This window comes from Styela clava, chromosome 15 (genome assembly GCF_964204865.1).
Source record: "Styela clava chromosome 15, kaStyClav1.hap1.2, whole genome shotgun sequence".
Taxonomy (NCBI): domain Eukaryota; kingdom Metazoa; phylum Chordata; class Ascidiacea; order Stolidobranchia; family Styelidae; genus Styela; species Styela clava.
This window is the reverse complement of record NC_135264.1, coordinates 8,243,954-8,265,727: the sequence shown is the minus strand read 5'-3', so window position 1 is coordinate 8,265,727 and position 21,774 is coordinate 8,243,954. Positions and strand designations below refer to the sequence as shown.

The following is a 21,774-nucleotide window of genomic DNA, read 5'->3' as shown; positions in this document are numbered from 1 at the left end:
TTTGTCGCCGTTTCATTCGATTTTGCTCTGTTTTCCAACAACTGCGAAATACAAATAGCCGAATAGACTACTACTTTATCGCCTACAACCATATCACGTTGAATGCACCCGTTATCGTTCGATCTCGGAAGTCAAGCAATGTCAGGCTCGGTTAGTACTTGCATGGGTGACCGGCTGGGAATACCGATTGTCGTAGGCTTTTCGTCGCCGTTTCATTCGATTTTGCTCTGTTTTCCAACAACTGCGAAATACAAATAGCCGAATAGACTACTACTTTATCGCCTACAACAATACCACGATGAATGCACCCGATCTCGTTCGATCTCGGAAGTTAAGCAATGTCGGGCTCGGTTAGTACTTGCATGGGTGACCGGCTGGGAATACCGAGTGACGTAGGCTTTTCGTCGCCGTTTCATTCGATTTTGCTCTGTTTTCCAACAACTGCGAAATACAAATAGCCGAATAGACTACTACTTTATCGCCTACAACCATACCACGTCGAATGCACCCGATCTCGTTCGATCTCGGAAGTTAAGCAATGTCGGGCTCGGTTAGTACTTGCATGGGTGACCGGCTGGGAATACCAAGTGTCGTAGGCTTTTCGTCGCCGTTTCATTCGATTTTTCTCTGTTTTCTAACAACTGCGAAATACAAATAGCCAAATAGACTACTACTTTATCGCCTACAACCATACCACGGTGAATGCACCCGATCTCGTTCGATCTCGGAAGTTAAGCAATGTCGGGCTCGGATAGTACTTGCATGGGTGACCGGCTGGGAATACCGAGTGTCGTAGGCATTTCGTCGCCGTTTCATTCGATTTTGCTCTGTTTTCCAACAACTGCGAAATACAAATAGCCGAATAGACTACTACTTTATTGCCTACAATCATACCACGTTGAATGCACCCGATCTCGTTCGATCTCGGAAGTTAAGCAATGTCGGGCTCGGTTAGTACTTGCATGGGTGACCGGCTGGGAATACCGAGTGTCGTAGGCTTTTTTTCGTCGCCGTTCCATTCGTTTTTTCTCTGTTTTCTAACAACTGCAAAATACAAATAGCAGAACAGACTACTACTTTATCGACTACAACCATACCACGTTGAATGCACCCGATCTCGTTCGATCTCGGAAGTTAAGCAATGTCGGGCTCGGTTAGTACTTGCATGGGTGACCGGCTGGGAATACCGAGTGTCGTAGGCTTTTCGTCGCCGCTTCTTTCGATTTTGCTCTGTTTTCCAACAACTGCAAAATACAAATAGCCGAATAGACTACTACTTTGTCGCCTACAACCATACCACGTTGAATGCACCCGATCTCGTTCGATCTCGGAAGTTAAGCAATGTCGGGCTCGGTTAGTACTTGCATGGGTGACCGGCTGGGAATACCGAGTGTCGTAGGCTTTTCGTCGCCGCTTCTTTCGATTTTGCTCTGTTTTCCAACAACTGCAAAATACAAATAGCCGAATAGACTACTACTTTATCGCCTACAACCATACCACGTTGAATGCACCCGATCTCGTTCGATCTCGGAAGTTAAGCAATGTCGGGCTCGGTTAGTACTTGCATGGGTGACCGGCTGGGAATACCGAGTGTCGTAGGCTTTTCGTCGCCGCTTCTTTCGATTTTGCTCTGTTTTCCAACAACTGCAAAATACAAATAGCCGAATAGACTACTACTTTATCGCCTACAACCATACCACGTTGAATGCACCCGATCTCGTTCGATCTCGGAAGTTAAGCAATGTCGAGCTCGGTTAGTACTTGCATGGGTGACGGGCTGGGAATACCGAGTGTCGTAGACTTTTCGTCGCCGTTTCATTTGATTTTGCTCTGTTTTCCAACAACTGCGAAATACAAATAGCCGAATAGACTACTACTTTATAGCCTACAACCATACCACGTTGAATGCACCCGATCTCGTTCGATCTCGGAAGTTAAGCAATGTCGGGCTCGGTTAGTACTTGCATGGGTGACAGGCTGGGAATACCGAGTGTCGTAGGCTTTTTGTTGCCGTTTCATTCGATTTTGCTCTGTTTTCCAACAACTGCGGAATACAAATAGCCGAATAGACTACTACTTTATCGCCTACAGCCATACCACGTTGAATGCACCCGATCTCGTTCGATCTCGGAAGTTAAGCAATGTCGGGCTCGGTTAGTACTTGCATGGGTGACCGGCTGGGAATACCGAGTGTCGTAGGCTTTTCGTCGCCGTTTCATTCGATTTTGCTCTGTTTTCCAACAACTGCAAAATACAAATAGCCGAATAGACTACTACTTTATCGCCTACAACCATACCACGTTGAATGCACCCGATCTCGTTCGATCTCGGAAGTTAAGCAATGTCGGGCTCGGTTAGTACTTGCATGGGTGACCGGCTGGGAATACCGAGTGTCGTAGGCTTTTTGTCGCCGTTTCACTCGATTTTGCTCTGTTTTCCAACAACTGCGAAATACAAATAGCCGAATACACTACTACTTTATCGCCTACAACCATACCACGATGAATGCACCCGTTATCGTTCGATCTCGGAAGTTAAGCAATGTCGGGCTCGGTTAGTACTTGCATGGGTGACCGGCTGGGAATACCGAGTGTCGTAGGCTTTTCGTCGCCGTTTCATTCGATTTTGCTCTGTTTTCCAACAACTGCGAAATACAAATAGCCGAATAGACTACTACCTTATCGCCTACAACCATACCACGTTGAATGCACCCGATCTCGTTCGATCTCGGAAGTTAAGCAATGACGGGCTCGGTTAGTACTTGCATGGGTGACCTGCTGGAAATACCGAGTGTCGTAGGCTTTTCGTCGCCGTTTCATTCGTTTTCGCTCTGTTTTCCAACAACTGCGAAATACAAATAGCCGAATAGACTACTACTTTATCGCCTACAACCATACCACGTTGAATGCACTCGATCTTGGAAGTTAAGCAATGTCGGGCTCGGTTAGTACTTGCATGGGTGACCGGCTGGGAATACCGAGTGTCGTAGGCTTTTTGTCGCCGTTTCATTCGATTTTGCTCTGTTTTCCAACAACTGCGAAATACAAATAGCCGAATAGACTACTACTTTATCGCCTACAACCATATCACGTTGAATGCACCCGTTATCGTTCGATCTCGGAAGTCAAGCAATGTCAGGCTCGGTTAGTACTTGCATGGGTGACCGGCTGGGAATACCGAGTGTCGTAGGCTTTTCGTCGCCGTTTCATTCGATTTTGCTCTGTTTTCCAACAACTGCGAAATACAAATAGCCGAATAGACTACTACTTTATCGCCTACAACAATACCACGATGAATGAACCCGATCTCGTTCGATCTCGGAAGTTAAGCAATGTCGGGCTCGGTTAGTACTTGCATGGGTGACCGGCTGGGAATACCGAGTGTCGTAGGCTTTTCGTCGCCGTTTCATTCGATTTTGCTCTGTTTTCCAACAACTGCGAAATACAAATAGCCGAATAGACTACTACTTTATCGCCTACAACCATACCACGTCGAATGCACCCGATCTCGTTCGATCTCGGAAGTTAAGCAATGTCGGGCTCGGTTAGTACTTGCATGGGTGACCGGCTGGGAATACCGAGTGTCGTAGGCTTTTCGTCGCCGCTTCATTCGATTTTGCTCTGTTTTCCAATAACTGCAAAATACAAATAGCCGAATAGACTACTACTTTATCGCCTACAACCATACCACGTTGAATGCACCCGATCTCGTTCGATCTCGGAAGTTAAGCAATGTCGGGCTCGGTTAGTACTTGCATGGGTGACCGGCTGGGAATACCGAGTGTCGTAGGCTTTTCGTCGCCGTTTCATTCGATTTTGCTCTGTTTTCCAACAACTGCGAAATACAAATAGCCGAATAGACTACTACTTTATCGCCTACGACCATACCACGTTGAATGCACCCGATCTCGTTCGATCTCGGAAATTAAGCAATGTCGGGTTCGGTTAGTACTTGCATGGGTGACCGGCTGGGAATACCGAGTGTCGTAGGCTTTTTGTCGCCGTTTTATTCGATTTTGCTCTGTTTTCCAACAACTGCAAAATACAAATAGCCGAATAGACTACTACTTTATCGCCTACAACCATACCACGTTGAATGCACCCGATCTCGTTCGATCTCGGAAGTTAAGCAATGTCGGGCTCGGTTAGTACTTGCATGGGTGACCGGCTGGGAATACCGAGTGTCGTAGGCTTTTCGTCGCCGTTTCATTCGATTTTGCTCTGTTTTCCAACAACTGCGAAATACAAATAGCCGAATAGACTACTACTTTATCGCCTACAACCATACCACGTTGAATGCACCCGATCTCGTTCGATCTCGGAAGTTAAGCAATGTCGGGCTCGGTTAGTACTTGCATGGGTGACCGGCTGGGAATACCGAGTGTCGTAGGCTCTTTGTCGCCGTTTCATTCGATTTTGCTCTGTTTTCCAACAACTGCGAAATACAAATAGCCGAATACACTACTACTTTATCGCCTACAACCATATCACGTTGAATGCACCCGTTATCGTTCGATCTCGGAAGTTGACCAATGTCGGGCTCGGTTAGTACTTGCATGGGTGACCGGCTGGGAATACCGAGTGTCGTAAGCTTTTCGTCGCCGTTTCATTCGATTTTGCTCTGTTTTCCAACAACTGCGAAATACAAATAGCCGAATAGACTACTACTTTATCGCCTACAACCATACCACGTTGAATGCACCCGATCTCGTTCGATCTCGGAAGTTAAGCAATGTCGGGCTCGGTTAGTACTTGCATGGGTGACCTGCTGGGAATACCGAGTGTCGTAGGCTTTTCGTCGCCGTTTCATTCGATTTTGCTCTGTTTTCCAACAACTGCGAAATACAAATAGCCGAATAGACTACTACTTTATCGCCTACAACCATACCACGTTGAATGCACTCGATCTCGGAAGTTAAGCAATGTCGGGCTCGGTTAGTACTTGCATGGGTGACCGGCTGGGAATACCGAGTGTCGTAGGCTTTTTGTCGCCGTTTCATTCGATTTTGCTCTGTTTTCCAACAACTGCGAAATACAAATAGCCGAATAGACTACTACTTTATCGCCTACAACCATACCACGTTGAATGCACCCGTTATCGTTTGATCTCGGAAGTTAAGCGATGACAGGCTCGGTTAGTACTTGCATGGGTGACCGGCTGGGAATACGAGTGTCGTAGGCTTTTCGTCGCCGTTTCATTCGATTTTGCTCTGTTTTCCAACAACTGCGAAATACAAATAGCCGAATAGACTACTACTTTATCGCCTACAACCATACCACGTTGAATGCACCCGATCTCGTTCGATCTCGGAAGTTAAGCAATGTCGGGCTCGGTTAGTACTTGCATGGGTGACCGGCTGGGAATACCGAGTGTCGTAGGCTTTTCGTCGCCGTTTCATTCGATTTTGCTCTGTTTTCCAACAACTGCGAAATACAAATAGCCGAATAGACTACTACTTTATCGCCTACAACCATACCACGTTGAATGCACCCGATCTCGTTCGATCTCGGAAGTTAAGCAATGTCGTGCTCGGTTAGTACTTGCATGGGTGACCGGCTGGGAATACCGAGTGTCGTAGGCTTTTCGTCGCCGTTTCATTCGATTTTGCTCTGTTTTCCAACAACTGCGAAATACAAATAGCCGAATAGACTACTACTTTATTGCCTACAACCATACCACGTTGAATGCACCCGATCTCGTTCGATCTCGGAAGTTAAGCAATGTCGGGCTCGGTTAGTACTTGCATGGGTGACCGGCTGGGAATACCGAGTGTCGTAGGCTTTTCGTCGCCGTTTCATTCGATTTTGCTCTGTTTTCCAACAACTGCGAAATACAAATAGCCGAATAGACTACTACTTTATCGCCTACAACCATACCACGTTGAATGCACCCGATCTCGTTCGATCTCGGAAGTTAAGCAATGTCGGGCTCGGTTAGTACTTGCATGGGTGACCGGCTGGGAATACCGAGTGTCGTAGGCTTTTCGTCGCCGTTTCGTTCGATTTTGCTCTGTTTTCCAACAACTGCGAAATACAAATAGTTGAATAGACTACTGTTTAATCGCCTACAACCATACCACGTTGAATGCACCCGATCTCGTTCGATCTCGGAAGTTAAGCAATGTCGGGCTCGGTTAGTACTTGCATGGGTGACCGGCTGGGAATACCGAGTGTCGTAGGCTTTTCGTCGCCGTTTCATTTGATTTTGCTCTGTTTTCCAACAACTGCGAAATACAAATAGCCGAATAGACTACTGTTTTACCGCCTACAACCATACCACGTTGAATGCACCCGATCTCGGAAGTTAGGCAATGTCGGGCTCGGTTAGTACTTGCATGGGTGACCGGCTGGGAATACCGAGTGTCGTAGGCTTTTCGTCGCCGTTTCATTCGATTTTGCTCTGTTTTCTAACAATTGCGAAATACAAATAGCCGAATAGACTACTACTTTATCGCCTACAAGCATACCACGTTGAATGCACCCGATCTTGTTCGATCTCGGAAGTTAAGCAATGTCGGGCTTGGTTAGTACTTGCATGGGTGACCGGCTGGGAATACCGAGTGTCGTAGGCTTTTCGTCGCCGTTTCATTAGATTTTGCTCTGTTTTCCAACAACTGCGAAATACAAATAGCCGAATAGACTACTACTTTATAGCCAACAACCATACCACGGTGAATGCACCCGATCTCGTTCGATCTCGGAAGTTAAGCAATGTCGTGCTCGGTTAGTAATTGCATGGGTGACCGGCTAGGAATACCGAGTGTCGTAGGCTTTTTTTTCGTCGCCGTTCCATTCGTTTTTGCTCTGTTTTCCAACAACTGCGAAATACAAATAGCCGAATAGACTACTACTTTATCGCCTACAACCATACCACGTTGAATGCACCCGATCTCGTTCGATCTCGGAAGTTAAGCAATGTCGGGCTCGGTTAGAACTTGCATGGGTGACCGGCTGGGAATACCGAGTGTCGTAGGCTTTTCGTCGCCGTTTCATTCGATTTTGCTCTGTTTTCCAACAACTGCGAAATACAAATAGCCGAATAGACTACTACTTTATCGCCTACAAACATACCACGTTGAATGCACCCGATCTCGTTCGAACTCGGAAGTTAAGCAATGTCGGGCTCGGTTAGTACTTGCATGGGTGACCGGCTGGGAATACCGAGTGTCGTAGGCTTTTCATCGCCGTTTCATTCGATTTTGCTCTGTTTTCCAACAACTGCGAAATACAAATAGCCGAATAGACTACTACTTTATCGCCTACAACCACCATACCACGTTGAATGCACCCGATCTCGTTCGATCTCGGAAGTTAAGCAATGTCGGGCTCGGTTAGTACTTGCATGGGTGACCGGCTGGGAATACCGAGTGTCGTAGGCTTTTCGTCGCCGTTTCATTCGATTTTGCTCTGTTTTCCAACAACTGCGAAATACAAATAGCCGAATAGACTACTACTTTACCGCCTACAACCATACCACGTTGAATGCACCCGATCTCGTCGATCTCGGAAGTTAAGCAATGTCGGGTTCGGTTAGTACTTGCATGGGTGACCGGCTGGGAATACCGAGTGTCGTAAGCTTTTCGTCGTCGTTTCATTCGATTTTGCTGTGTTTTCCAACAACTGCGATATACAAATAGCCGAATAGACTACTACTTCATCGCCTACAACCATACCACGTTGAATGCTCCCGATCTTGTTTGATCTCGGAAGTTAAGCAATGTCGGGCTTGGTTAGTTCTTGCATGGGTGACCGGCTGGGAATACCGAGTGTCGTAGGCTTTTCGTCGCCGTTTCATTCGATTTTGCTCTGTTTTCTAACAACTGCGAAATACAAATAGCCGAATAGACTACTACTTTAACGCCTACAACCATACCACGGTGAATGCACCCGATCTCGTTCGATCTCGGGAGTTAAGCAATGTCGGGCTCGGTTAGAACTTGCATGGCTGACCGGCTGGGAATACCGAGTGTCGTAGGCTTTTCGTCGCCGTTTCATTCGATTTTGCTCTGTTTTCCAACAACTGCGAAATACAAATAGCCGAATAGACTACTACTTTATCGCCTACAAACATACCACGTTGAATGCACCCGATCTCGTTCGATCTCGGAAGTTAAGCAATGTCGGGCTCGGTTAGTACTTGCATGGGTGACCGGCTGAGAATACCGAGTGTCGTAGGCTTTTCATCGCCGTTTCATTCGATTTGGCTCTGTTTTCTAACAACTGCGAAATACAAATAGCCGAATAGACTACTACTTTAACGCCTACAACCATACCACGGTGAATGCACCCGATCTCGTTCGATCTCGGGAGTTAAGCAATGTCGGGCTCGGTTAGAACTTGCATGGGTGACCGGCTGGGAATACCGAGTGTCGTAGGCTTTTCTTCGCCGTTTCATTCGATTTTGCTCTGTTTTCCAACAACTGCGAAATACAAATAGCCGAATAGACTACTACTTTATCGCCTACAAACATACCACGTTGAATGCACCCGATCTCGTTCGATCTCGGAAGTTAAGCAATGTCGGGCTCGGTTAGTACTTGCATGGGTGACCGGCTGGGAATACCGAGTGTCGTAGGCTTTTCATCGCCGTTTCATTCGATTTTGCTCTGTTTTCCAACAACTGCGAAATACAAATAGCCGAATAGACTACTACTTTATCGCCTACAACCATACCACGTTGAATGCACCCGATCTCGTTCGATCTCGGAAGTTAAGCAATGTCGGGCTCGGTTAGTACTTGCATGGGTGACCGGCTGGGAATACCGAGTGTCGTAGGCTTTTCGTCGCCGTTTCATTCGATTTTGCTCTGTTTTCCAACAACTGCGAAATACAAATAGCCGAATAGACTACTACTTTATCGCCTACAACCATACCACGTTGAATGCACCCGATCTCGTCGATCTCGGAAGTTAAGCAATGTCGGGTTCGGTTAGTACTTGCATGGGTGACCGGCTGGGAATACCGAGTGTCGTAAGCTTTTCGTCGTCGTTTCATTCGATTTTGCTGTGTTTTCCAACAACTGCGATATACAAATAGCCGAATAGACTACTACTTCATCGCCTACAACCATACCACGTTGAATGCTCCCGATCTTGTTCGATCTCGGAAGTTAAGCAATGTCGGGCTTGGTTAGTTCTTGCATGGGTGACCGGCTGGGAATACCGAGTGTCGTAGGCTTTTCGTCGCCGTTTCATTCGATTTTGCTCTGTTTTCTAACAACTGCGAAATACAAATAGCCGAATAGACTACTACTTTAACGCCTACAACCATACCACGGTGAATGCACCCGATCTCGTTCGATCTCGGGAGTTAAGCAATGTCGGGCTCGGTTAGTACTTGCATGGGTGACCGGCTGGGAATACCGAGTGTCGTAGGCTTTTCGTCGCCGTTTCATTCGATTTTGCTCTGTTTTCCAACAACTGCGAAATACAAATAGCCGAATAGACTACTACTTTATTGCCTACAACCATACCACGTTGAATGCACCCGATCTCGTCGATCTCGGAAGTTAAGCAATGTCGGGCTCGGTTAGTACTTGCATGGGTGACCGGCTGGGAATACCGAGTGTCGTAGGCTTTTCGTCGCCGCTTCTTTCGATTTTGCTCTGTTTTCCAACAACTGCAAAATACAAATAGCCGAATAGACTACTACTTTATCGCCTACAACCATACCACGTTGAATGCACCCGATCTCGTTCGATCTCGGAAGTTAAGCAATGTCGGGCTCGGTTAGTACTTGCATGGGTGACCGGCTGGGAATACCGAGTGTCGTAGGCTTTTCGTCGCCGTTTCATTCGATTTTGCTCTGTTTTCCAACAACTGCGAAATACAAATAGCCGAATAGACTACTACTTTATCGCCTACAACCATACCACGTTGAAGGCACCCGATCTCGTTCGATCTCGGAAGTTAAGCAATGTCGGGCTCGGTTAGTACTTGCATGGGTGACCGGCTGGGAATACCGAGTGTCGTAGGCTTTTCGTCGCCGTTTCATTCGATTTTGCTCTGTTTTCCAACAACTGCGAAATACAAATAGCCGAATAGACTACTACTTTATAGCCTACAACCATACCACGTTGAATGCACCCGATCTCGTTCGATCTCGGAAGTTAAGCAATGTCTGGCTCGGTTAGTACTTGCATGGGTGACAGGCTGGGAATACCGAGTGTCGTAGGCTTTTTGTCGCCGTTTCATTCGATTTTGCTCTGTTTTCCAACAACTGCGAAATACAAATAGCCGAATAGACTACTAGTTTATCGCCTACAGCCATACCACGTTGAATGCACTCGATCTCGTTCGATCTCTGAAGTTAAGCAATGTCGGGCTCGGTTAGTACTTGCATGGGTGACCGGCTGGGAATACCGAGTGTCGTAGGCTTTTCGTCGCCGTTTCATTCGATTTTGCTCTGTTTTCCAACAACTGCGAAATACAAATAGCCGAATAGACTACTACTTTATCGCCTACAACCATACCACGTTGAATGCACCCGATCTCGTTCGATCTCGGAAGTTAAGCAATGTCGGGCTCGGTTAGTACTTGCATGGGTGACCGGCTGGGAATACCGAGTGTCGTAGGCTTTTTGTCGCCGTTTCACTCGGTTTTGCTCTGTTTTCCAACAACTGCGAAATACAAATAGCCGAATACACTACTACTTTATCGCCTACAACCATACCACGTTGAATGCACCCGTTATCGTTCGATCTCGGACGTTAAGCAATGTCGGGCTCGGTTAGTACTTGCATGGGTGACCGGCTGGGAATACCGAGTGTCGTAGGCTTTTCGTCGCCGTTTCATTCGATTTTGCTCTGTTTTCCAACAACTGCGAAATACAAATAGCCGAATAGACTACTACCTTATTGCCTACAACCATACCACGTTGAATGCACCCGATCTCGTTCGATCTCGAAAGTTAAGCAATGTCGGGCTCGGTTAGTACTTGCATGGGTGACCTGCTGGAAATACCGAGTGTCGTAGGCTTTTCGTCGCCGTTTCATTCGATTTTGCTCTGTTTTCCAACAACTGCGAAATACAAATAGCCGAATAGACTACTACTTTATCGCCTACAACCATACCACATTGAATGCACTCGATCTCGGAAGTTAAGCAATGTCGGGCTCGGTTAGTACTTGCATGGGTGACCGGATGGGAATACCGAGTGTCGTAGGCTTTTTGTCGCCGTTTCATTCGATTTTGCTCTGTTTTCCAACAACTGCGAAATACAAATAGCCGAATAGACTACTACTTTATCGCCTACAACCATATCACGTTGAATGCACCCGTTATCGTTCGATCTCGGAAGTTAAGCAATGTCAGGCTCGGTTAGTACTTGCATGGGTGACCGGCTGGGAATACCGAGTGTCGTAGGCTTTTCGTCGCCGTTTCATTCGATTTTGCTCTGTTTTCCAACAACTGCGAAATACAAATAGCCGAATAGACTACTACTTTATCGCCTACAACCATACCACGTTGAATGCACCCGATCTCGTTCGATCTCGGAAGTTAAGCAATGTCGGGCTCGGTTAGTACTTGCATGGGTGATCGGCTGGGAATACCGAGTGTCGTAGGCTTTTCGTCGCCGTTTCATTCGATTTTGCTCTGTTTTCCAACAACTGCGAAATACAAATAGCCGAATAGACTACTACTTTATCGCCTACAACCATACCACGTCGAATGCACCCGATCTCGTTCGATCTCGGAAGTTAAGCAATGTCGGGCTCGGTTAGTACTTGCATGGGTGACCGGCTGGGAACACCGAGTGTCGTAGGCTTTTCGTCGCCGCTTCATTCGATTTTTCTCTGTTTTCCAACAACTGCAAAATACAAATAGCCGAATAGAATACTACTTTATCGCCTACAACCATACCACGTTGAATGCACCCGATCTTGTTCGATCTCGGAAGTTAAGCAATGTCGGGCTCGGTTAGTACTTGCATGTGTGACCGGCTGGGAATACCGAGTGTCGTAGGCTTTTCGTCGCCGTTTCATTCGATTTTGCTCTGTTTTCCAACAACTGCGAAATACAAATAGCCGAATAGACTACTACTTTATCGCCTACGACCATACCACGTTGAATGCACCCGATCTCGTTCGATCTCGGAAGTTAAGCAATGTCGGGCTCGGTTAGTACTTGCATGGGTGACCGGCTGGAAATACCGAGTGTCGTAGGCTTTTTGTCGCCGTTTTATTCGATTTTGCTCTGTTTTCCAACAACTGCGAAATACAAATAGCCGAATAGACTACTACTTTATCGCCTACAACCATACCACGTTGAATGCACCCGATCTCGTTCGATCTCGGAAGTTAAGCAATGTCGGGCTCGGTTAGTACTTGCATGGGTGACCGGCTGGGAATACCGAGTGTCGTAGGCTTTTCGTCGCCGTTTCATTCGATTTTGCTCTGTTTTCCAACAACTGCGAAATACAAATAGCCGAATAGACTACTACTTTATCGCCTACAACCATACCACGTTGAATGCACCCGATCTCGTTCGATCTCGGAAGTTAAGCAATGTCGGGCTCGGTTAGTACTTGCATGGGTGACCGGCTAGGAATACCGAGTGTCGTAGGCTTTTTGTCGCCGTTTCATTCGATTTTGCTCTGTTTTCCAACAACTGCGAATTACAAATAGCCGAATACACTACTACTTTATCCCCTACAACCATACCACGTTGAATGCACCCGTTATCGTTCGATCTCGGAAGTTAAGCAATGTCGGGCTCGGTTAGTACTTGCATGGGTGACCGGCTGGGAATACCGAGTGTCGTAGGCTTTTCGTCGCCGTTTCATTCGATTTTGCTCTGTTTTCCAACAACTTCGAAATACAAATAGCCGAATAGACTACTACTTTATCGCCTACAACCATACCACGTTGAATGCACCCGATCTCGTTCGATCTCGGAAGTTAAGCAATGTCGGGCTCGGTTAGTACTTGCATGGGTGACCTGCTGGGAATACCGAGTGTCGTAGGCTTTTCGTCGCCGTTTCATTCGATTTTGCTCTGTTTTCCAACAACTGCGAAATACAAATAGCCGAATAGACTACTACTTTATCGCCTACAACCATACCACGTTGAATGCACTCGATCTCGGAAGTTAAGCAATGTCGGGCTCGGTTAGTACTTGCATGGGTGACCGGCTGGGAATACCGAGTGTCGTAGGCTTTTTGTCGCCGTTTCATTCGATTTTGCTCTGTTTTTCAACAACTGCGAAATACAAATAGCCGAATAGACTACTACTTTATCGCCTACAACCATACCACGTTGAATGCACCCGTTATCGTTTGATCTCGGAAGTTAAGCGATGTCAGGCTCGGTTAGTACTTGCATTGGTGACCGGCTGGGAATACGAGTGTCGTAGGCTTTTCGTCGCCGTTTCATTCGATTTTGCTCTGTTTTCCAACAACTGCGAAATACAAATAGCCGAATAGACTACTACTTTATCGCCTACAACCATACCACGTTGAATGCACCCGATCTCGTTCGATCTCGGAAGTTAAGCAATGTCGGGCTCGGTTAGTACTTGCATGGGTGACCGGCTGGGAATACCGAGTGTCGTAGGCTTTTCGTCGCCGTTTCATTCGATTTTGCTCTGTTTTCCAACAACTGCGAAATACAAATAGCCGAATAGACTACTACTTTATCGCCTACAACCATACCACGTTGAATGCACCCGATCTCGTTCGATCTCGGAAGTTAAGCAATGTCGGGCTCGGTTAGTACTTGCATGGGTGACCGGCTGGGAATACCGAGTGTCGTAGGCTTTTCGTCGCCGTTTCGTTCGATTTTGCTCTGTTTTCCAACAACTGCGAAATACAAATAGCTGAATAGACTACTGTTTTATCGCCTACAACCATACCACATTGAATGCACCCGATCTCGTTCGATCTCGGAAGTTAAGCAATGTCGGGCTCGGTTAGTACTTGCATGGGTGACCGGCTGGGAATACCGAGTGTCGTAGGCTTTTCGTCGCCGTTTCATTCGATTTTGCTCTGTTTTCCAACAACTGCGAAATACAAATAGCCGAATAGACTACTACTTTATCGCCTACAACCATACCACGTTGAATGCACCCGATCTCGTTCGATCTCGGAAGTTAAGCAATGTCGGGCTCGGTTAGTACTTGCATGGGTGACCGGCTGGGAATACCGAGTGTCGTAGGCTTTTCGTCGCCGTTTCATTCGATTTTGCTCTGTTTTCCAACAACTGCGAAATACAAATAGCCGAATAGACTACTACTTTATCGCCTACAACCATACCACGTTGAATGCACCCGATCTCGTTCGATCTCGGAAGTTAAGCAATGTCGGGCTCGGTTAGTACTTGCATGGGTGACCGGCTGGGAATACCGAGTGTCGTAGGCTTTTCGTCGCCGTTTCGTTCGATTTTGCTCTGTTTTCCAACAACTGCGAAATACAAATAGCTGAATAGACTACTGTTTTATCGCCTACAACCATACCACATTGAATGCACCCGATCTCGTTCGATCTCGGAAGTTAAGCAATGTCGGGCTCGGTTAGTACTTGCATGGGTGACCGGCTGGGAATACCGAGTGTCGTAGGCTTTTCGTCGCCGTTTCATTCGATTTTGCTCTGTTTTCCAACAACTGCGAAATACAAATAGCCGAATAGACTACTGCTTTACCGCCTACAACCATACCACGTTGAATGCACCCGATCTCGGAAGTTAAGCAATGTCGGGCTCGGTTAGTACTTGCATGGGTGACCGGCTGGGAATACCGAGTGTCGTAGGCTTTTCGTCGCCGTTTCATTCGATTTTGCTCTGTTTTCTAACAATTGCGAAATACAAATAGCCGAATAGACTACTACTTTATCGCCTACAAGCATACCACGTTGAATGCACCCGATCTTGTTCGATCTCGGAAGTTAAGCAATGTCGGGCTTGGTTAGTACTTGCATGGGTGACCGGCTGGGAATACCGAGTGTCGTAGGCTTTTCGTCGCCGTTTCATTCGATTTTGCTCTGTTTTCTAACAACTGGGAAATACAAATAGCCGAATAGACTGCTACTTTATAGCCTACAACCATACCACGGTGAATGCACCCGATCTCGTTCGATCTCGGAAGTTAAGCAATGTCGTGCTCGGTTAGTACTTGCATGGGTGACCGGCTAGGAATACCGAATGTCGTAGGCTTTTTTTTCGTCGCCGTTCCATTCGTTTTTGCTCTGTTTTCCAACAACTGCGAAATACAAATAGCCGAATAGACTACTACTTTATCGCCTACAACCATACCACGTTGAATGCACCCGATCTCGTTCGATCTCGGAAGTTAAGCAATGTCGGGCTTGGTTAGAACTTGCATGGGTGACCGGCTGGGAATACCGAGTGTCGTAGGCTTTTCGTCGCCGTTTCATTCGATTTTGCTCTGTTTTCCAACAACTGCGAAATACAAATAGCCGAATAGACTACTACTTTATCGCCTACAAACATACCACGTTGAATGCACCCGATCTCGTTCGATCTCGGAAGTTAAGCAATGTCGGGCTCGGTTAGTACTTGCATGGGTGACCGGCTGGGAATACCGAGTGTCGTAGGCTTTTCATCGCCGTTTCATTCGATTTTGCTCTGTTTTCCAACAACTGCGAAATACAAATAGCCGAATAGACTACTACTTTATCGCCTACAACCATACCACGTTGAATGCACCCGATCTCGTTCGATCTCGGAAGTTGAGCAATGTCGGGCTCGGTTAGTACTTGCATGGGTGACCGGCTGGGAATACCGAGTGTCGTAGGCTTTTCGTCGCCGTTTCATTCGATTTTGCTCTGTTTTCCAACAACTGCGAAATACAAATAGCCGAATAGACTACTACTTTATCGCCTACAACCATACCACGTTGAATGCACCCGATCTCGTTCGATCTCGGAAGTTAAGCAATGTCGGGCTCGGTTAGTACTTGCATGGGTGACCGGCTGGGAATACCGAGTGTCGTAAGCTTTTCGTCGTCGTTTCATTCGATTTTGCTCTGTTTTCTAACAATTGCGAAATACAAATAGCCGAATAGACTACTACTTTATCGCCTACAACCATACCACGTTGAATGCACCCGATCTCGTCGATCTCGGAAGTTAAGCAATGTCGGGTTCGGTTAGTACTTGCATGGGTGACCGGCTGGGAATACCGAGTCTCGTAAGCTTTTCGTCGTCGTTTCATTCGATTTTGCTGTGTTTTCTAACAACTGCGAAATACAAATAGCCGAATAGACTACTACTTCATCGCCTACAACCATACCACGTTGAATGCACCCGATCTTGTTTGATCTCGGAAGTTAAGCAATGTCGGGCTTGGTCAGTACTTGCATGGGTGACCGGCTGGGAATACCGAGAGTCGTAGGCTTTTCGTCGCCGTTTCATTCGATTTTGCTCTGTTTTCCAACAACTGCGAAATACAAATAGCCGAATAGACTACTACTTTATCGCCTACAACCATACCACGTTGAATGCACCCGTTATCGTTCGATCTCGGAAGTTAAGCAATGTCGGGCTCGGTTAGTACTTGCATGGGTGACCGGCTGGGAATACCGAGTGTCGTAGGCTTTTCGTCGCCGTTTCATTCGATTTTGCTCTGTTTTCCAACAACTGCGAAATACAAATAGCCGAATAGACTACTACTTTATCGCCTACAACCATACCACGTTGAATGCACCCGATCTCGTTCGATCTCGGGAGTTAAGCAATGTCGGGCTCGGTTAGTACTTGCATGGGTGACCGGCTGGGAAATACCGAGTGTCGTAGGCTTTTCGTCGCCGTTTCATTCGATTTTGCTCTGTTTTCCAACAACTGCGAAATACAAATAGCCGAATAGACTACTACTTTATCGCCTACAACCATACCACGTTGAATGCACCCGATCTCGTTCGATCTCGGAAGTTAAGCAATGTCGGGCTCGGTTAGTACTTGCATGGGTGACCGGCTGGGAAATACCGAGTGTCGTAGGCTTTTCGTCGCCGTTTCATTCGATTTTGCTCTGTTTTCCAACAACTGCAAAATACAAATAGCCGAATAGACTACTGCTTTATCGCCTACAACCATACCACGTTGAATGCACCCGATCTCGTTCGATCTCGGAAGTTAAGCAATGTCGGGCTCGGTTAGTACTTGCATGGGTGACCGGCTTGGAATACCGAGTGTCGTAGGCTTTTCGTCGCCGTTTCGTTCGATTTTGCTCTGTTTTCCAACAACTGCGAAATACAAATAGCCGAATAGACTACTGTTTAATCGCCTACAACCATACCACGTTGAATGCACCCGATCTCGTTCGATCTCGGAAGTTAAGCAATGTCGGGCTCGGTTAGTACTTGCATGGGTGACCGGCTGGGAATACCGAGTGTCGTAGGCTTTTCGTCGCCGTTTCATTCGATTTTGCTCTGTTTTCCAACAACTGCGAAATACAAATAGCCGAATAGACTACTGCTTTACCGCCTACAACCATACCACGTTGAATGCACCCGATCTCGGAAGTTAAGCAATGTCGGGCTCGGTTAGTACTTGCATGGGTGACCGGCTGGGAATACCGAGTGTCGTAGGCTTTTCGTCGCCGTTTCATTCGATTTTGCTCTGTTTTATAACAATTGCGAGATACAAATAGCCTAATAGACTACTACTTTATCGCCTACAAGCATACCACGTTGAATGCACCCGATCTTGTTCGATCTCGGAAGTTAAGCAATGTCGGGCTTGGTTAGTACTTGCATGGGTGACCGGCTGGGAATACCGAGTGTCGTAGGCTTTTCGTCGCCGTTTCATTCGATTTTGCTCTGTTTTCTAACAACTGGGAAATACAAATAGCCGAATAGACTACTACTTTATAGCCTACAACCATACCACGGTGAATGCACCCGATCTCGTTCGATCTCGGAAATTAAGCAATGTCGTGCTCGGTTAGTACTTGCATGGGTGACCGGCTAGGAATACCGAGTGTCGTAGGCTTTTTTTTCGTCGCCGTTCCATTCGTTTTTGCTCTGTTTTCCAACAACTGCGAAATACAAATAGCCGAATAGACTACTACTTTATCGCCTACAACCATACCACGTTGAATGCACCCGATCTCGTTCGATCTCGGAAGTTAAGCAATGTCGGGCTCGGTTAGAACTTGCATGGGTGACCGGCTGGGAATACCGAGTGTCGTAGGCTTTTCGTCGCCGTTTCATTCGATTTTGCTCTGTTTTCCAACAACTGCGAAATACAAATAGCCGAATAGACTACTACTTTATCGCCTACAAACATACCACGTTGAATGCACCCGATCTCGTTCGATCTCGGAAGTTAAGCAATGTCGGGCTCGGTTAGTACTTGCATGGGTGACCGGCTGGGAATACCGAGTGTCGTAGGCTTTTCATCGCCGTATCATTCGATTTTGCTCTGTTTTCCAACAACTGCGAAATACAAATAGCCGAATAGACTACTACTTTATCGCCTACAACCATACCACGTTGAATGCACCCGATCTCGTTCGATCTCGGAAGTTAAGCAATGTCGGGCTCGGTTAGTACTTGCATGGGTGACCGGCTGGGAATACCGAGTGTCGTAGGCTTTTCGTCGCCGTTTCATTCGATTTTGCTCTGTTTTCCAACAACTGCGAAATACAAATAGCCGAATAGACTACTACTTTATCGCCTACAACCATACCACGTTGAATGCACCCGATCTCGTTCGATCTCGGAAGTTAAGCAATGTCGGGCTCGGTTAGTACTTGCATGGGTGACCGGCTGGGAATACCGAGTGTCGTAAGCTTTTCGTCGTCGTTTCATTCGATTTTGCTCTGTTTTCTAACAATTGCAAAATACAAATAGCCGAATAGACTACTACTTTATCGCCTACAACCATACCACGTTGAATGCACCCGATCTCGTCGATCTCGGAAGTTAAGCAATGTCGGGTTCGATTAGTACTTGCATGGGTGACCGGCTGGGAATACCGAGTGTGGTAAGCTTTTCGTCGTCGTTTCATTCGATTTTGCTGTGTTTTCTAACAACTGCGAAATACAAATAGCCGAATAGACTACTACTTTATCGCTTACAACCATACCACGTTGAATGCACCCGATCTCGTTCGATCTCGGAAGTTAAGCAATGTCGGGCTCGGTTAGTACTTGCATGGGTGACCGGCTGGGAATACCGAGTGTCGTAGGCTTTTCGTCGCCGTTTCATTCGATTTTGCTCTGTTTTCCAACAACTGCGAAATACAAATAGCCGAATAGACTACTACTTTATCGCCTACAACCATACCACGTTGAATGCACCCGATCTCGTTCGATCTCGGAAGTTAAGCAATGTCGGGCTCGGTTAGTACTTGCATGGGTGACCGGCTGGGAATACCGAGTGTCGTAGGCTTTTCGTCGCCGTTTCATTCGATTTTGCTCTGTTTTCCAACAACTGCGAAATACAAATAGCCGAATAGACTACTACTTTATCGCCTACAACCATACCACGTTGAATGCACCCGATCTCGTTCGATCTCGGGAGTTAAGCAATGTCGGGCTCGGTTAGTACTTGCATGGGTGACCGGCTGGGAAATACCGAGTGTCGTAGGCTTTTCGTCGCCGTTTCATTCGATTTTGCTCTGTTTTCCAACAACTGCGAAATACAAATAGCCGAATAGACTACTACTTTATCGCCTACAACCATACCACGTTGAATGCACCCGATCTCGTTCGATCTCGGAAGTTAAGCAATGTCGGGCTCGGTTAGTACTTGCATGGGTGACCGGCTTGGAATACCGAGTGTCGTAGGCTTTTCGTCGCCGTTTCGTTCGATTTTGCTCTGTTTTCCAACAACTGCGAAATACAAATAGCCGAATAGACTACTGTTTAATCGCCTACAACCATACCACGTTGAATGCACCCGATCTCGTTCGATCTCGGAAGTTAAGCAATGTCGGGCTCGGTTAGTACTTGCATGGGTGACCGGCTGGGAATACCGAGTGTCGTAGGCTTTTCGTCGCCGTTTCATTCGATTTTGCTCTGTTTTCCAACAACTGCGAAATACAAATAGCCGAATAGACTATTGCTTTACCGCCTACAACCATACCACGTTGAATGCACCCGATCTCGGAAGTTAAGCAATGTCGGGCTCGGTTAGTACTTGCATGGGTGACCGGCTGGGAATACCGAGTGTCGTAGGCTTTTCGTCGCCGTTTCATTCGATTTTGCTCTGTTTTATAACAATTGCGAAATACAAATAGCCGAATAGACTACTACTTTATCGCCTACAAGCATACCACGTTGAATGCACCCGATCTTGTTCGATCTCGGAAGTTAAGCAATGTCGGGCTTGGTTAGTACTTGCATGGGTGACCGGCTGGGAATACCGAGTGTCGTACGCTTTTCGTCGCCGTTTCATTCGATTTTGCTCTGTTTTCTAACAACTGGGAAATACAAATAGCCGAATAGACTACTACTTTATAGCCTACAACCATACCACGGTGAATGCACCCGATCTCGTTCGATCTCGGAAGTTAAGCAATGTCGGGCTCGGTTAGAACTTGCATGGGTGACCGGCTGGGAATACCGAGTGTCGTAGGCTTTTCGTCGCCGTTTCATTCGATTTTGCTCTGTTTTCCAACAACTGCGAAATACAAATAGCCGAATAGACTACTACTTTATCGCCTACAAACATACCACGTTGAATGCACCCGATCTCGTTCGATCTCGGAAGTTAAGCAATGTCGGGCTCGGTTAGTACTTGCATGGGTGACCGGCTGGGAATACCGAGTGTCGTAGGCTTTTCATCGCCGTATCATTCGATTTTGCTCTGTTTTCCAACAACTGCGAAATACAAATAGCCGAATAGACTACTACTTTATCGCCTACAACCATACCACGTTGAATGCACCCGATCTCGTTCGATCTCGGAAGTTAAGCAATGTCGGGGTCGGTTAGAACTTGCATGGGTGACCGGCTGGGAATACCGAGTGTCGTAGGCTTTTCGTCGCCGTTTCATTCGATTTTGCTCTGTTTTCCAACAACTGCGAAATACAAATAGCCGAATAGACTACTACTTTATCGCCTACAAACATACCACGTTGAATGCACCCGATCTCGTTCGATCTCGGAAGTTAAGCAATGTCGGGCTCGGTTAGTACTTGCATGGGTGACCGGCTGGGAATACCGAGTGTCGTAGGCTTTTCATCGCCGTATCATTCGATTTTGCTCTGTTTTCCAACAACTGCGAAATACAAATAGCCGAATAGACTACTACTTTATCGCCTACAACCATACCACGTTGAATGCACCCGATCTCGTTCGATCTCGGAAGTTAAGCAATGTGCGGCTCGGTTAGTACTTGCATGGGTGACCGGCTGGGAATACCGAGTGTCGTAGGCTTTTCGTCGCCGTTTCATTCGATTTTGCTCTGTTTTCCAACAACTGCGAAATACAAATAGCCGAATAGACTACTACTTTATCGCCTACAACCATACCACGTTGAATGCACCCGATCTCGTTCGATCTCGGAAGTTAAGCAATGTCGGGCTCGGTTAGTACTTGCATGGGTGACCGGCTGGGAATACCGAGTGTCGTAAGCTTTTCGTCGTCGTTTCATTCGATTTTGCTCTGTTTTCTAACAATTGCGAAATACAAATAGCCGAATAGACTACTACTTTATCGCCTACAACCATACCACGTTGAATGCACCCGATCTCGTCGATCTCGGAAGTTAAGCAATGTCGGGTTCGGTTAGTACTTGCATGGGTGACCGGCTGGGAATACCGAGTGTGGTAAGCTTTTCGTCGTCGTTTCATTCGATTTTGCTGTGTTTTCTAACAA

At 46.8% G+C, this 21,774-nt stretch overlaps 70 non-coding genes and 39 pseudogenes across 70 annotated transcripts; all 109 read left to right on the top strand.

Annotated features, from left to right (window-relative positions):
• Positions 1-80: 80 nt before the first annotated feature.
• On the top strand, positions 81-199 carry LOC144413071 (5S ribosomal RNA; annotated as a pseudogene).
• Positions 200-280: 81 nt separating this feature from the next.
• Positions 281-399, top strand: LOC144417563 (5S ribosomal RNA; annotated as a pseudogene).
• An 81-nt stretch (positions 400-480) lies between these two features.
• On the top strand, positions 481-599 carry LOC144414885 (5S ribosomal RNA). The gene has a single exon (XR_013470776.1). It is a non-coding gene; the product is annotated as a 5S ribosomal RNA (ribosomal RNA).
• Positions 600-680: 81 nt separating this feature from the next.
• LOC144416152 (5S ribosomal RNA) lies at positions 681-799 on the top strand. Its single transcript, XR_013472046.1, has one exon. It is a non-coding gene; the product is annotated as a 5S ribosomal RNA (ribosomal RNA).
• An 81-nt stretch (positions 800-880) lies between these two features.
• Positions 881-999, top strand: LOC144414561 (5S ribosomal RNA). The gene has a single exon (XR_013470451.1). It is a non-coding gene; the product is annotated as a 5S ribosomal RNA (ribosomal RNA).
• An 84-nt stretch (positions 1,000-1,083) lies between these two features.
• LOC144415327 (5S ribosomal RNA) lies at positions 1,084-1,202 on the top strand. Its single transcript, XR_013471219.1, has one exon. It is a non-coding gene; the product is annotated as a 5S ribosomal RNA (ribosomal RNA).
• An 81-nt stretch (positions 1,203-1,283) lies between these two features.
• LOC144414168 (5S ribosomal RNA) lies at positions 1,284-1,402 on the top strand. Its single transcript, XR_013470059.1, has one exon. It is a non-coding gene; the product is annotated as a 5S ribosomal RNA (ribosomal RNA).
• An 81-nt stretch (positions 1,403-1,483) lies between these two features.
• On the top strand, positions 1,484-1,602 carry LOC144414167 (5S ribosomal RNA). Its single transcript, XR_013470058.1, has one exon. It is a non-coding gene; the product is annotated as a 5S ribosomal RNA (ribosomal RNA).
• Positions 1,603-1,683: 81 nt separating this feature from the next.
• Positions 1,684-1,802, top strand: LOC144418296 (5S ribosomal RNA; annotated as a pseudogene).
• Positions 1,803-1,883: 81 nt separating this feature from the next.
• Positions 1,884-2,002, top strand: LOC144416937 (5S ribosomal RNA). Its single transcript, XR_013472829.1, has one exon. It is a non-coding gene; the product is annotated as a 5S ribosomal RNA (ribosomal RNA).
• Positions 2,003-2,083: 81 nt separating this feature from the next.
• Positions 2,084-2,202, top strand: LOC144414690 (5S ribosomal RNA). The gene has a single exon (XR_013470579.1). It is a non-coding gene; the product is annotated as a 5S ribosomal RNA (ribosomal RNA).
• Positions 2,203-2,283: 81 nt separating this feature from the next.
• Positions 2,284-2,402, top strand: LOC144414166 (5S ribosomal RNA). Its single transcript, XR_013470057.1, has one exon. It is a non-coding gene; the product is annotated as a 5S ribosomal RNA (ribosomal RNA).
• An 81-nt stretch (positions 2,403-2,483) lies between these two features.
• On the top strand, positions 2,484-2,602 carry LOC144418352 (5S ribosomal RNA; annotated as a pseudogene).
• An 81-nt stretch (positions 2,603-2,683) lies between these two features.
• On the top strand, positions 2,684-2,802 carry LOC144416248 (5S ribosomal RNA). Its single transcript, XR_013472141.1, has one exon. It is a non-coding gene; the product is annotated as a 5S ribosomal RNA (ribosomal RNA).
• Positions 2,803-2,883: 81 nt separating this feature from the next.
• Positions 2,884-2,992, top strand: LOC144412858 (5S ribosomal RNA; annotated as a pseudogene).
• An 81-nt stretch (positions 2,993-3,073) lies between these two features.
• On the top strand, positions 3,074-3,192 carry LOC144412831 (5S ribosomal RNA; annotated as a pseudogene).
• An 81-nt stretch (positions 3,193-3,273) lies between these two features.
• LOC144417659 (5S ribosomal RNA) lies at positions 3,274-3,392 on the top strand (annotated as a pseudogene).
• An 81-nt stretch (positions 3,393-3,473) lies between these two features.
• On the top strand, positions 3,474-3,592 carry LOC144415489 (5S ribosomal RNA). The gene has a single exon (XR_013471381.1). It is a non-coding gene; the product is annotated as a 5S ribosomal RNA (ribosomal RNA).
• Positions 3,593-3,673: 81 nt separating this feature from the next.
• Positions 3,674-3,792, top strand: LOC144414165 (5S ribosomal RNA). The gene has a single exon (XR_013470056.1). It is a non-coding gene; the product is annotated as a 5S ribosomal RNA (ribosomal RNA).
• Positions 3,793-3,873: 81 nt separating this feature from the next.
• Positions 3,874-3,992, top strand: LOC144415494 (5S ribosomal RNA). Its single transcript, XR_013471386.1, has one exon. It is a non-coding gene; the product is annotated as a 5S ribosomal RNA (ribosomal RNA).
• Positions 3,993-4,073: 81 nt separating this feature from the next.
• LOC144414164 (5S ribosomal RNA) lies at positions 4,074-4,192 on the top strand. Its single transcript, XR_013470055.1, has one exon. It is a non-coding gene; the product is annotated as a 5S ribosomal RNA (ribosomal RNA).
• Positions 4,193-4,273: 81 nt separating this feature from the next.
• On the top strand, positions 4,274-4,392 carry LOC144414162 (5S ribosomal RNA). The gene has a single exon (XR_013470053.1). It is a non-coding gene; the product is annotated as a 5S ribosomal RNA (ribosomal RNA).
• Positions 4,393-4,473: 81 nt separating this feature from the next.
• LOC144413054 (5S ribosomal RNA) lies at positions 4,474-4,592 on the top strand (annotated as a pseudogene).
• An 81-nt stretch (positions 4,593-4,673) lies between these two features.
• On the top strand, positions 4,674-4,792 carry LOC144414926 (5S ribosomal RNA). Its single transcript, XR_013470817.1, has one exon. It is a non-coding gene; the product is annotated as a 5S ribosomal RNA (ribosomal RNA).
• Positions 4,793-4,873: 81 nt separating this feature from the next.
• LOC144412420 (5S ribosomal RNA) lies at positions 4,874-4,982 on the top strand (annotated as a pseudogene).
• An 81-nt stretch (positions 4,983-5,063) lies between these two features.
• On the top strand, positions 5,064-5,181 carry LOC144412978 (5S ribosomal RNA; annotated as a pseudogene).
• An 81-nt stretch (positions 5,182-5,262) lies between these two features.
• Positions 5,263-5,381, top strand: LOC144414161 (5S ribosomal RNA). The gene has a single exon (XR_013470052.1). It is a non-coding gene; the product is annotated as a 5S ribosomal RNA (ribosomal RNA).
• An 81-nt stretch (positions 5,382-5,462) lies between these two features.
• Positions 5,463-5,581, top strand: LOC144416635 (5S ribosomal RNA). Its single transcript, XR_013472528.1, has one exon. It is a non-coding gene; the product is annotated as a 5S ribosomal RNA (ribosomal RNA).
• An 81-nt stretch (positions 5,582-5,662) lies between these two features.
• LOC144414160 (5S ribosomal RNA) lies at positions 5,663-5,781 on the top strand. The gene has a single exon (XR_013470051.1). It is a non-coding gene; the product is annotated as a 5S ribosomal RNA (ribosomal RNA).
• An 81-nt stretch (positions 5,782-5,862) lies between these two features.
• Positions 5,863-5,981, top strand: LOC144414159 (5S ribosomal RNA). Its single transcript, XR_013470050.1, has one exon. It is a non-coding gene; the product is annotated as a 5S ribosomal RNA (ribosomal RNA).
• An 81-nt stretch (positions 5,982-6,062) lies between these two features.
• Positions 6,063-6,181, top strand: LOC144414158 (5S ribosomal RNA). The gene has a single exon (XR_013470049.1). It is a non-coding gene; the product is annotated as a 5S ribosomal RNA (ribosomal RNA).
• Positions 6,182-6,262: 81 nt separating this feature from the next.
• LOC144412781 (5S ribosomal RNA) lies at positions 6,263-6,371 on the top strand (annotated as a pseudogene).
• Positions 6,372-6,452: 81 nt separating this feature from the next.
• LOC144417186 (5S ribosomal RNA) lies at positions 6,453-6,571 on the top strand. Its single transcript, XR_013473078.1, has one exon. It is a non-coding gene; the product is annotated as a 5S ribosomal RNA (ribosomal RNA).
• An 81-nt stretch (positions 6,572-6,652) lies between these two features.
• Positions 6,653-6,771, top strand: LOC144412546 (5S ribosomal RNA; annotated as a pseudogene).
• An 85-nt stretch (positions 6,772-6,856) lies between these two features.
• Positions 6,857-6,975, top strand: LOC144417025 (5S ribosomal RNA). The gene has a single exon (XR_013472917.1). It is a non-coding gene; the product is annotated as a 5S ribosomal RNA (ribosomal RNA).
• Positions 6,976-7,056: 81 nt separating this feature from the next.
• Positions 7,057-7,175, top strand: LOC144415427 (5S ribosomal RNA). The gene has a single exon (XR_013471319.1). It is a non-coding gene; the product is annotated as a 5S ribosomal RNA (ribosomal RNA).
• An 84-nt stretch (positions 7,176-7,259) lies between these two features.
• Positions 7,260-7,378, top strand: LOC144417422 (5S ribosomal RNA). The gene has a single exon (XR_013473315.1). It is a non-coding gene; the product is annotated as a 5S ribosomal RNA (ribosomal RNA).
• Positions 7,379-7,459: 81 nt separating this feature from the next.
• On the top strand, positions 7,460-7,577 carry LOC144418159 (5S ribosomal RNA; annotated as a pseudogene).
• An 81-nt stretch (positions 7,578-7,658) lies between these two features.
• LOC144417739 (5S ribosomal RNA) lies at positions 7,659-7,777 on the top strand (annotated as a pseudogene).
• Positions 7,778-7,858: 81 nt separating this feature from the next.
• LOC144412257 (5S ribosomal RNA) lies at positions 7,859-7,977 on the top strand (annotated as a pseudogene).
• An 81-nt stretch (positions 7,978-8,058) lies between these two features.
• Positions 8,059-8,177, top strand: LOC144416515 (5S ribosomal RNA). Its single transcript, XR_013472408.1, has one exon. It is a non-coding gene; the product is annotated as a 5S ribosomal RNA (ribosomal RNA).
• Positions 8,178-8,258: 81 nt separating this feature from the next.
• On the top strand, positions 8,259-8,377 carry LOC144418256 (5S ribosomal RNA; annotated as a pseudogene).
• Positions 8,378-8,458: 81 nt separating this feature from the next.
• On the top strand, positions 8,459-8,577 carry LOC144416033 (5S ribosomal RNA). The gene has a single exon (XR_013471927.1). It is a non-coding gene; the product is annotated as a 5S ribosomal RNA (ribosomal RNA).
• An 81-nt stretch (positions 8,578-8,658) lies between these two features.
• On the top strand, positions 8,659-8,777 carry LOC144414157 (5S ribosomal RNA). The gene has a single exon (XR_013470048.1). It is a non-coding gene; the product is annotated as a 5S ribosomal RNA (ribosomal RNA).
• An 81-nt stretch (positions 8,778-8,858) lies between these two features.
• Positions 8,859-8,976, top strand: LOC144418158 (5S ribosomal RNA; annotated as a pseudogene).
• Positions 8,977-9,057: 81 nt separating this feature from the next.
• Positions 9,058-9,176, top strand: LOC144417621 (5S ribosomal RNA; annotated as a pseudogene).
• Positions 9,177-9,257: 81 nt separating this feature from the next.
• LOC144416866 (5S ribosomal RNA) lies at positions 9,258-9,376 on the top strand. Its single transcript, XR_013472759.1, has one exon. It is a non-coding gene; the product is annotated as a 5S ribosomal RNA (ribosomal RNA).
• Positions 9,377-9,457: 81 nt separating this feature from the next.
• On the top strand, positions 9,458-9,575 carry LOC144416659 (5S ribosomal RNA). Its single transcript, XR_013472552.1, has one exon. It is a non-coding gene; the product is annotated as a 5S ribosomal RNA (ribosomal RNA).
• An 81-nt stretch (positions 9,576-9,656) lies between these two features.
• Positions 9,657-9,775, top strand: LOC144414156 (5S ribosomal RNA). The gene has a single exon (XR_013470047.1). It is a non-coding gene; the product is annotated as a 5S ribosomal RNA (ribosomal RNA).
• An 81-nt stretch (positions 9,776-9,856) lies between these two features.
• LOC144414609 (5S ribosomal RNA) lies at positions 9,857-9,975 on the top strand. Its single transcript, XR_013470498.1, has one exon. It is a non-coding gene; the product is annotated as a 5S ribosomal RNA (ribosomal RNA).
• Positions 9,976-10,056: 81 nt separating this feature from the next.
• On the top strand, positions 10,057-10,175 carry LOC144418059 (5S ribosomal RNA; annotated as a pseudogene).
• An 81-nt stretch (positions 10,176-10,256) lies between these two features.
• On the top strand, positions 10,257-10,375 carry LOC144417404 (5S ribosomal RNA). Its single transcript, XR_013473297.1, has one exon. It is a non-coding gene; the product is annotated as a 5S ribosomal RNA (ribosomal RNA).
• An 81-nt stretch (positions 10,376-10,456) lies between these two features.
• On the top strand, positions 10,457-10,575 carry LOC144414155 (5S ribosomal RNA). Its single transcript, XR_013470046.1, has one exon. It is a non-coding gene; the product is annotated as a 5S ribosomal RNA (ribosomal RNA).
• Positions 10,576-10,656: 81 nt separating this feature from the next.
• LOC144418326 (5S ribosomal RNA) lies at positions 10,657-10,775 on the top strand (annotated as a pseudogene).
• Positions 10,776-10,856: 81 nt separating this feature from the next.
• Positions 10,857-10,975, top strand: LOC144416854 (5S ribosomal RNA). The gene has a single exon (XR_013472747.1). It is a non-coding gene; the product is annotated as a 5S ribosomal RNA (ribosomal RNA).
• An 81-nt stretch (positions 10,976-11,056) lies between these two features.
• Positions 11,057-11,165, top strand: LOC144412202 (5S ribosomal RNA; annotated as a pseudogene).
• An 81-nt stretch (positions 11,166-11,246) lies between these two features.
• LOC144412480 (5S ribosomal RNA) lies at positions 11,247-11,365 on the top strand (annotated as a pseudogene).
• An 81-nt stretch (positions 11,366-11,446) lies between these two features.
• LOC144415367 (5S ribosomal RNA) lies at positions 11,447-11,565 on the top strand. Its single transcript, XR_013471259.1, has one exon. It is a non-coding gene; the product is annotated as a 5S ribosomal RNA (ribosomal RNA).
• Positions 11,566-11,646: 81 nt separating this feature from the next.
• Positions 11,647-11,765, top strand: LOC144415765 (5S ribosomal RNA). Its single transcript, XR_013471658.1, has one exon. It is a non-coding gene; the product is annotated as a 5S ribosomal RNA (ribosomal RNA).
• An 81-nt stretch (positions 11,766-11,846) lies between these two features.
• Positions 11,847-11,965, top strand: LOC144417663 (5S ribosomal RNA; annotated as a pseudogene).
• An 81-nt stretch (positions 11,966-12,046) lies between these two features.
• On the top strand, positions 12,047-12,165 carry LOC144415070 (5S ribosomal RNA). Its single transcript, XR_013470962.1, has one exon. It is a non-coding gene; the product is annotated as a 5S ribosomal RNA (ribosomal RNA).
• Positions 12,166-12,246: 81 nt separating this feature from the next.
• On the top strand, positions 12,247-12,365 carry LOC144414154 (5S ribosomal RNA). The gene has a single exon (XR_013470045.1). It is a non-coding gene; the product is annotated as a 5S ribosomal RNA (ribosomal RNA).
• Positions 12,366-12,446: 81 nt separating this feature from the next.
• Positions 12,447-12,565, top strand: LOC144415024 (5S ribosomal RNA). The gene has a single exon (XR_013470916.1). It is a non-coding gene; the product is annotated as a 5S ribosomal RNA (ribosomal RNA).
• An 81-nt stretch (positions 12,566-12,646) lies between these two features.
• On the top strand, positions 12,647-12,765 carry LOC144418418 (5S ribosomal RNA; annotated as a pseudogene).
• An 81-nt stretch (positions 12,766-12,846) lies between these two features.
• LOC144414915 (5S ribosomal RNA) lies at positions 12,847-12,965 on the top strand. Its single transcript, XR_013470806.1, has one exon. It is a non-coding gene; the product is annotated as a 5S ribosomal RNA (ribosomal RNA).
• Positions 12,966-13,046: 81 nt separating this feature from the next.
• On the top strand, positions 13,047-13,155 carry LOC144412419 (5S ribosomal RNA; annotated as a pseudogene).
• An 81-nt stretch (positions 13,156-13,236) lies between these two features.
• On the top strand, positions 13,237-13,354 carry LOC144413078 (5S ribosomal RNA; annotated as a pseudogene).
• Positions 13,355-13,435: 81 nt separating this feature from the next.
• On the top strand, positions 13,436-13,554 carry LOC144414153 (5S ribosomal RNA). Its single transcript, XR_013470044.1, has one exon. It is a non-coding gene; the product is annotated as a 5S ribosomal RNA (ribosomal RNA).
• Positions 13,555-13,635: 81 nt separating this feature from the next.
• Positions 13,636-13,754, top strand: LOC144414151 (5S ribosomal RNA). Its single transcript, XR_013470042.1, has one exon. It is a non-coding gene; the product is annotated as a 5S ribosomal RNA (ribosomal RNA).
• Positions 13,755-13,835: 81 nt separating this feature from the next.
• LOC144412416 (5S ribosomal RNA) lies at positions 13,836-13,954 on the top strand. Its single transcript, XR_013469072.1, has one exon. It is a non-coding gene; the product is annotated as a 5S ribosomal RNA (ribosomal RNA).
• Positions 13,955-14,035: 81 nt separating this feature from the next.
• On the top strand, positions 14,036-14,154 carry LOC144414150 (5S ribosomal RNA). The gene has a single exon (XR_013470041.1). It is a non-coding gene; the product is annotated as a 5S ribosomal RNA (ribosomal RNA).
• An 81-nt stretch (positions 14,155-14,235) lies between these two features.
• On the top strand, positions 14,236-14,354 carry LOC144414149 (5S ribosomal RNA). Its single transcript, XR_013470040.1, has one exon. It is a non-coding gene; the product is annotated as a 5S ribosomal RNA (ribosomal RNA).
• An 81-nt stretch (positions 14,355-14,435) lies between these two features.
• Positions 14,436-14,554, top strand: LOC144412305 (5S ribosomal RNA). The gene has a single exon (XR_013469061.1). It is a non-coding gene; the product is annotated as a 5S ribosomal RNA (ribosomal RNA).
• An 81-nt stretch (positions 14,555-14,635) lies between these two features.
• LOC144412009 (5S ribosomal RNA) lies at positions 14,636-14,744 on the top strand (annotated as a pseudogene).
• Positions 14,745-14,825: 81 nt separating this feature from the next.
• On the top strand, positions 14,826-14,944 carry LOC144417185 (5S ribosomal RNA). Its single transcript, XR_013473077.1, has one exon. It is a non-coding gene; the product is annotated as a 5S ribosomal RNA (ribosomal RNA).
• An 81-nt stretch (positions 14,945-15,025) lies between these two features.
• Positions 15,026-15,144, top strand: LOC144412195 (5S ribosomal RNA; annotated as a pseudogene).
• Positions 15,145-15,229: 85 nt separating this feature from the next.
• LOC144416830 (5S ribosomal RNA) lies at positions 15,230-15,348 on the top strand. The gene has a single exon (XR_013472723.1). It is a non-coding gene; the product is annotated as a 5S ribosomal RNA (ribosomal RNA).
• An 81-nt stretch (positions 15,349-15,429) lies between these two features.
• Positions 15,430-15,548, top strand: LOC144416032 (5S ribosomal RNA). The gene has a single exon (XR_013471926.1). It is a non-coding gene; the product is annotated as a 5S ribosomal RNA (ribosomal RNA).
• Positions 15,549-15,629: 81 nt separating this feature from the next.
• On the top strand, positions 15,630-15,748 carry LOC144416239 (5S ribosomal RNA). Its single transcript, XR_013472132.1, has one exon. It is a non-coding gene; the product is annotated as a 5S ribosomal RNA (ribosomal RNA).
• Positions 15,749-15,829: 81 nt separating this feature from the next.
• On the top strand, positions 15,830-15,948 carry LOC144415622 (5S ribosomal RNA). The gene has a single exon (XR_013471514.1). It is a non-coding gene; the product is annotated as a 5S ribosomal RNA (ribosomal RNA).
• Positions 15,949-16,029: 81 nt separating this feature from the next.
• Positions 16,030-16,147, top strand: LOC144412437 (5S ribosomal RNA; annotated as a pseudogene).
• An 81-nt stretch (positions 16,148-16,228) lies between these two features.
• On the top strand, positions 16,229-16,347 carry LOC144417492 (5S ribosomal RNA; annotated as a pseudogene).
• Positions 16,348-16,428: 81 nt separating this feature from the next.
• Positions 16,429-16,547, top strand: LOC144417950 (5S ribosomal RNA; annotated as a pseudogene).
• An 81-nt stretch (positions 16,548-16,628) lies between these two features.
• LOC144416979 (5S ribosomal RNA) lies at positions 16,629-16,748 on the top strand. The gene has a single exon (XR_013472871.1). It is a non-coding gene; the product is annotated as a 5S ribosomal RNA (ribosomal RNA).
• Positions 16,749-16,829: 81 nt separating this feature from the next.
• On the top strand, positions 16,830-16,949 carry LOC144415831 (5S ribosomal RNA). The gene has a single exon (XR_013471725.1). It is a non-coding gene; the product is annotated as a 5S ribosomal RNA (ribosomal RNA).
• An 81-nt stretch (positions 16,950-17,030) lies between these two features.
• LOC144415174 (5S ribosomal RNA) lies at positions 17,031-17,149 on the top strand. The gene has a single exon (XR_013471066.1). It is a non-coding gene; the product is annotated as a 5S ribosomal RNA (ribosomal RNA).
• Positions 17,150-17,230: 81 nt separating this feature from the next.
• On the top strand, positions 17,231-17,349 carry LOC144414148 (5S ribosomal RNA). The gene has a single exon (XR_013470039.1). It is a non-coding gene; the product is annotated as a 5S ribosomal RNA (ribosomal RNA).
• An 81-nt stretch (positions 17,350-17,430) lies between these two features.
• LOC144412008 (5S ribosomal RNA) lies at positions 17,431-17,539 on the top strand (annotated as a pseudogene).
• Positions 17,540-17,620: 81 nt separating this feature from the next.
• LOC144417184 (5S ribosomal RNA) lies at positions 17,621-17,739 on the top strand. The gene has a single exon (XR_013473076.1). It is a non-coding gene; the product is annotated as a 5S ribosomal RNA (ribosomal RNA).
• An 81-nt stretch (positions 17,740-17,820) lies between these two features.
• LOC144412156 (5S ribosomal RNA) lies at positions 17,821-17,939 on the top strand (annotated as a pseudogene).
• Positions 17,940-18,024: 85 nt separating this feature from the next.
• Positions 18,025-18,143, top strand: LOC144417024 (5S ribosomal RNA). The gene has a single exon (XR_013472916.1). It is a non-coding gene; the product is annotated as a 5S ribosomal RNA (ribosomal RNA).
• Positions 18,144-18,224: 81 nt separating this feature from the next.
• On the top strand, positions 18,225-18,343 carry LOC144416031 (5S ribosomal RNA). Its single transcript, XR_013471925.1, has one exon. It is a non-coding gene; the product is annotated as a 5S ribosomal RNA (ribosomal RNA).
• Positions 18,344-18,424: 81 nt separating this feature from the next.
• On the top strand, positions 18,425-18,543 carry LOC144414147 (5S ribosomal RNA). The gene has a single exon (XR_013470038.1). It is a non-coding gene; the product is annotated as a 5S ribosomal RNA (ribosomal RNA).
• An 81-nt stretch (positions 18,544-18,624) lies between these two features.
• LOC144415621 (5S ribosomal RNA) lies at positions 18,625-18,743 on the top strand. Its single transcript, XR_013471513.1, has one exon. It is a non-coding gene; the product is annotated as a 5S ribosomal RNA (ribosomal RNA).
• Positions 18,744-18,824: 81 nt separating this feature from the next.
• Positions 18,825-18,942, top strand: LOC144418312 (5S ribosomal RNA; annotated as a pseudogene).
• An 81-nt stretch (positions 18,943-19,023) lies between these two features.
• On the top strand, positions 19,024-19,142 carry LOC144414715 (5S ribosomal RNA). The gene has a single exon (XR_013470604.1). It is a non-coding gene; the product is annotated as a 5S ribosomal RNA (ribosomal RNA).
• An 81-nt stretch (positions 19,143-19,223) lies between these two features.
• LOC144414146 (5S ribosomal RNA) lies at positions 19,224-19,342 on the top strand. The gene has a single exon (XR_013470037.1). It is a non-coding gene; the product is annotated as a 5S ribosomal RNA (ribosomal RNA).
• An 81-nt stretch (positions 19,343-19,423) lies between these two features.
• Positions 19,424-19,543, top strand: LOC144416978 (5S ribosomal RNA). The gene has a single exon (XR_013472870.1). It is a non-coding gene; the product is annotated as a 5S ribosomal RNA (ribosomal RNA).
• Positions 19,544-19,624: 81 nt separating this feature from the next.
• LOC144415173 (5S ribosomal RNA) lies at positions 19,625-19,743 on the top strand. The gene has a single exon (XR_013471065.1). It is a non-coding gene; the product is annotated as a 5S ribosomal RNA (ribosomal RNA).
• An 81-nt stretch (positions 19,744-19,824) lies between these two features.
• On the top strand, positions 19,825-19,943 carry LOC144414145 (5S ribosomal RNA). Its single transcript, XR_013470036.1, has one exon. It is a non-coding gene; the product is annotated as a 5S ribosomal RNA (ribosomal RNA).
• An 81-nt stretch (positions 19,944-20,024) lies between these two features.
• Positions 20,025-20,133, top strand: LOC144412007 (5S ribosomal RNA; annotated as a pseudogene).
• An 81-nt stretch (positions 20,134-20,214) lies between these two features.
• On the top strand, positions 20,215-20,333 carry LOC144418055 (5S ribosomal RNA; annotated as a pseudogene).
• Positions 20,334-20,414: 81 nt separating this feature from the next.
• LOC144417770 (5S ribosomal RNA) lies at positions 20,415-20,533 on the top strand (annotated as a pseudogene).
• An 81-nt stretch (positions 20,534-20,614) lies between these two features.
• On the top strand, positions 20,615-20,733 carry LOC144416030 (5S ribosomal RNA). The gene has a single exon (XR_013471924.1). It is a non-coding gene; the product is annotated as a 5S ribosomal RNA (ribosomal RNA).
• Positions 20,734-20,814: 81 nt separating this feature from the next.
• On the top strand, positions 20,815-20,933 carry LOC144418289 (5S ribosomal RNA; annotated as a pseudogene).
• An 81-nt stretch (positions 20,934-21,014) lies between these two features.
• Positions 21,015-21,133, top strand: LOC144416028 (5S ribosomal RNA). Its single transcript, XR_013471922.1, has one exon. It is a non-coding gene; the product is annotated as a 5S ribosomal RNA (ribosomal RNA).
• Positions 21,134-21,214: 81 nt separating this feature from the next.
• Positions 21,215-21,333, top strand: LOC144417047 (5S ribosomal RNA). Its single transcript, XR_013472939.1, has one exon. It is a non-coding gene; the product is annotated as a 5S ribosomal RNA (ribosomal RNA).
• An 81-nt stretch (positions 21,334-21,414) lies between these two features.
• Positions 21,415-21,533, top strand: LOC144415620 (5S ribosomal RNA). Its single transcript, XR_013471512.1, has one exon. It is a non-coding gene; the product is annotated as a 5S ribosomal RNA (ribosomal RNA).
• An 81-nt stretch (positions 21,534-21,614) lies between these two features.
• LOC144418242 (5S ribosomal RNA) lies at positions 21,615-21,732 on the top strand (annotated as a pseudogene).
• The last annotated feature ends 42 nt before the right edge of the window (positions 21,733-21,774 follow it).